The following is a 4,777-nucleotide window of genomic DNA, read 5'->3' as shown; positions in this document are numbered from 1 at the left end:
CGGAGAGGGGTGGGGGGGCATGCGGCTAGAGCCTGAGGTGGGGGAGTGAGAAAGAGCGCGAGCGAGCGAGTCTGGGCCCTGGCTGGAGGTAGGACTCTGGCTACCGTGGCCTGTGCTGGAGGAGGCGGCCTCCTCCCTTTCCAGCCCCAGCGGGCCTCGGATCCGGATCCGGCCTGGTGTGGGGGGTGGGGGTGTAGGGCGATGGGGTGGAGCTGCCCCAAACTCCCCCATGTGGCCCTCAGTTTGGAGTGCGGAGGATTAATTTGTTCCGGGTGGGAGGTAGGGAGGCGATTGGCCCCGTGGGCTCTTGATGTGTCGCGGAGGGGGGTGAGCCTCCCATCCTCCGCGCGTGGGCTTCCGTCCTCTGTTCGTTTTCAGCCTCTTTGTCAGCTCTTCTTATTACCCTTCCTTCCTTCTTACCAACTCTGCTCTTCGAATATATTTTTGCTGCTCTCTTTAGCTTCCTGTTGTCTGTACTGTAGTTTGGGGTATCCCAAACAATTAATTGTTATTTAGGAAGCTGGACACGGAGGCCCGTGTGGGGTGTATTACGCCTCAGGGACGTCACTAGATCACTGGGTATTTGTTCATTTTTTTTTTCATAATGGAAACGGAATTCCATATTTCCTAAGACATTTCATCTTCTGGACTGCCACTAAATTGCTTTGCAAACTGATGTCACGAATAGGAGACTGCTTGTTTTCCATTCTTGAAATTTAGCCACCTCTGGTGTAGGCTGTTGTGGAAAGAAAAACACAGTAACAGGCGATTTTGTTATTGCTAACGTTTTTGCTTTTGACTCACCCCGATTATTAAATGGAGAAATCCTTTTTGTCTCCTCTTTCATATTCTGCTTTGGGGATACCTGATGTGACTTACTGGATGGGGGTCAGTGACAACCAGTATTACGGGAGAATTGGAACATTTTGGCTTTGTATTTGTTGATAAACTGCTTTGAGGTCCTGAACCATTGTCTTTAAATACTAGACTGTCCCAATGATTGTTTCTGTTGTGAATGGGGATACTGCTGGTGTGTAAAATAGGGATGAAAGAGTTAAAAAATGTACTGCTTTGTTTTTGTAGTTGTAAAAGCACCTTGGTGCTAAGTGGGAAAGGCCCCTCATTAGATTGAAGGTGGGAGAATGGGACACAGGTCATTTCAACAAAGCATCTAGGAAATGCAATGCTCTGTTATTTTAGAGCTGGTAAGCTTATCCATCCCAGTCTTACTTTAGAATGTCTGAAATGTTTCTCAAATTAGATTGTAAGCTCCCTGAGGGCAGCAGCTAAGTCATAATGCTTTTGTATTCCCTGAAGTATTGGACACATAGTAGATACTCAATAAATACTTGTCATTTATTTTTTTCAGTAAAATTTCTCTGGCTATTTTTTCAAGTAGCTGGCTTTTAAAATGTAGTCAAGGGCACTTCTCTGTTGAAACTTGCATTTGCTCCTGTAGTATTCCCCTGGTCTCCAATACTTCACATCCTACTTCTGTTAAGTACTTAGGTTTTCCAAGAGTTAACTAACCAAAGTCACTCACTTCCACACAGTGTGATGACTGAGTATATCTTGCTGTTTGCTACTTTTATAAGAGGCTACTAATAGTAATTAGTTCTGTGCCCTTAAAGTGACTTATCCAGATCATTTACTTTTGACCTGTTGCTCAGTGTTACTAACTAGATGGTAAAAATTTTCTTAGTTACACATTTCAAAACATTTACAAAGGGAAATGGAGGTTAATAGCAAAAATGCTCAGAAAGATTTTTTTATTTACTGATTTGTTATATATTTTTCAATACCACTTATTTAGACCTATTAGACTTAGACTTCTAAGAAATGTGCAGTGATGTATACAATAGCTTATATTTATGATATGCTTTACTCTCAAACATTATGTATGCAGTAGAGAACATTCAGTATTTTTTAGCTATAGAAGTGGGTTGGGAATTACTCTGTATAAGAAACTTATCTTACAGCCAATTTTAAAAACAATAGTTTTCTTTTAGTCTTAATTTTTTTCCTCTTAGTGCTTTGGGTCTACCAATATTTGGCTAGATAACTTTTTTTTTTTTTTTTTTTTGTAAATTAAGCATTCAAACAACTAAATGCCTGCTTGGGAAAATGATCTGTGTAGTAAATAACTCTACCATTTACAAGTCTTTATGTGTACTTGTATGTAGGGGGAATAGGTAATGGTTTTAAAAGTTAGTCCTGAATCTGTCTTAACTGTTGATGCCGGGCCTGGTGGCACACGCTTTTAGTCCCAGCACTTGGGAGGCAGAGGCAGGTGGATCTTTGTGAGTTCAAGGCCAGCCTGGTCTACATAGTGAGTTCCAGGACAGACAGCTGGGGCTACTGGGAGACCCTGTCTCAAAAAAAACAAAAAAACTATTGATGATAAGGAAAGTAGTAGAAATCTTGTTCTTAAAGACTATATCAAAAAAGAAAGACCTATGCAACCTATTGACAGTGCTTGGTGAACAATTTGTCCATAAGAAAGTCCACGTTCTGTTATCCAAGAAACTGGTGAAGTTTACTTCCCTAGTAGTTAATCCTTCCATATTTCTTTACAACCTTCTCTATCTCAAAATCCAGTATCTTCTGGGCAGTATAGAATTACCCTGTATAATGTTTTATTAATGAAAAAAATATAGAGCAAGAAAGTACAAATTTGTCTTCCTTGAAAGGGAATGAAACAATGCAAAGTGACCTGATTTTGGGCAATTTCTTATGATGAATGTTTTCTTTGTTTACTCAGAGCAGCAGCAGAGATTACATTATAAAACAATATGAATGAAGGGAACTTGAATTCAGTAGAGTACTTGCTTGGTAGAAATCTTAATGACAAACTTCTAGTTTTGGTAAGGCTCTGTGTGTTTCTGTGTGTCTTTTAAAGAGTGAAATCATCCTGCAAATATTAATATCTCAAATTTAAAGTCATTTCCTAGAAGCCCTTCCAAATAAAACTTGGTGATAGATGCATTTGGTTGGGGACAAATTTGGGATTCCCTGTGTATTAAGGTGAGTGGTGGAGAGTAATCGTAATTCTGTTGAATTGAAAATGTGACTGAGACCAACCAAAGCAACTTTAAGGGTAGTATGTTGGAATTAACTATCCAGAAAATGGATTCTAGGTAATCACTAGGACTAACACAGATCTTACTGGAGGCATGAAGAGATAAAACTTGAAAGAAGGGGCTGGAGAGATAGCAATTAAGAGCACTGACTGCTCTTGCAGAGGACCAGGGTTCAATTCCCACCACACATATGGCAGCTAACAACTGTCGGTAACTCCAGTTCCAGGGGATCCAACGCCCTCTTCTGTCATCTGCCGGCATTGCATGACACTATTGCACTTACCTAGATACAGGCAATACCCTCATAACACAGAAAAAAAAAAAACTTGAAAGAAAAGGCTGGTTGTGAACTTTTCTTTTTCTAAGTAGTAAAAATCACATGTAGCTCATTTGAGACAGTTGTAAGGCAGGTAAGGTAGTGGCTGTTTTCTTAATATACACTGGCTATAGTTTTTTTCTCCCCTACCTTCTGTTCTGGGTTTGAACCTAGGCCCTTAATTGAGCTATGCCCACAGTCCCTACAATATTTAAAATTGTAATCTCCTTGGAATGTAGACTAATCTGTAAGGCTCCTCTTTTTCCCTCCCTTGTTCCCTTCCTCGTTCCCTTTCTTTCAGTCTGTCTTTCTGTCAGTAAATCTGTCTTTCATGACAAGATCTTACTGTGTTGCCTAGGCTGGCCTCAAACTTGTGATCCTCTGATGAGCTTTCCAAGTGCTGGGATTACAGGTATGTGCTGTGCCCAATTTCTGGAAAGCATTCATTCTCTAGGCTTTGTTAACTACTTTTCCTTCTGTCAGGTACTTTCATATACATAGAAAGTTTTTAATTACTGCCTTTGTTTTTGCTAACTTTCAAGATAACAGTAACCAGACCCTACTTTTAACTTATTCAAAAAAAGGTATTAGGTCTTGTGGTGCACAGCTTTAATCCCAGCACTTGGGGAAACAGAGGCAGGCGGATCTCTGTGAGTTTGAGGCTAGCATGGTCTATATAATATAGCAGGTTTCAGGTCAGCCAGGACTACATAGCGATACTCTGTTTCCAAAAACAAAATAAAAACAGCTTATCACTTAAACCAGCACTTGGGAGGCAGAATTAGGAGGGATGTCTTGAGTTTAAGGCCAGTCAGGACTACATAGCAAAACCAATGCTTCAAACCAAAAAAAATCACACCTGCATCATATACGTTTTTAGGGGTGGAGTGTGGTGCTAGGTATCTAGGACCTTGTATATGCAAAGCACACATTTTGCCACTGAGGTATATTCCCAGTCCTCTACATTTCTTGAACAGTTAACCAATTAACCCCCATATTTATCAAACTTAAAAATGTCTCATTAGCACATGCCTATCTATACTCCCAGCACTTGGGAAATGAAAGAAGGAAGATTAGGACTTGAAGTCCACCTTTAACTCCAGTGAGTTTGAAGCCAGTGTGGGTCACATGAGAATCTTATCTTCCGAAATCGAAACGCACCAGGTGTGTGGCACAGGCCTTTAGTCCCAGTATTCTTGAGGCAGAGGCAGGCAGATCTACATGGTCTACATAGCAAATTCCAGGCCAGCCAGGAATTTGAGAATTGAATGAGAACCTGTCTTTTTTTTTTTTTTTTTTTTTTTTTTAAAAAAAAAAAAAAAAAAAAAAAAAAGTGGGGGAAAAAAAGTTAAAGACTTTTTTTTCTTAGACAGCCGGGGTT

At 40.2% G+C, this 4,777-nt stretch overlaps 1 protein-coding gene across 34 annotated transcripts in view; it reads left to right on the top strand.

Moving 5' to 3' along the window:
• The window catches only part of Ubap2l (ubiquitin associated protein 2 like), a 55,615-nt gene that overhangs the window by 1,745 nt on the left and 49,093 nt on the right, over positions 1-4,777 (top strand). The window contains exon 1 of one of the 34 annotated variants that reach the window (XM_029557303.1): positions 3,003-3,024. The exons of the other annotated variants lie outside the window; for them this stretch is intronic. The gene's annotated coding sequence lies outside the window, so the exon portion shown is untranslated. Of the gene's footprint in view, positions 1-3,002; positions 3,025-4,777 lie in introns of those variants that run through there. 34 annotated transcript variants of the gene reach the window in all.

Source organism: Nannospalax galili, unplaced genomic scaffold (genome assembly GCF_000622305.1).
Source record: "Nannospalax galili isolate Female #2095 unplaced genomic scaffold, S.galili_v1.0 scaffold591, whole genome shotgun sequence".
In the NCBI taxonomy this organism is placed as follows: Eukaryota; Metazoa; Chordata; class Mammalia; order Rodentia; family Spalacidae; genus Nannospalax; species Nannospalax galili.
The sequence above is the reverse complement of the archived record's forward strand: the minus strand, read 5'-3'. Positions and strand labels throughout refer to the sequence as shown.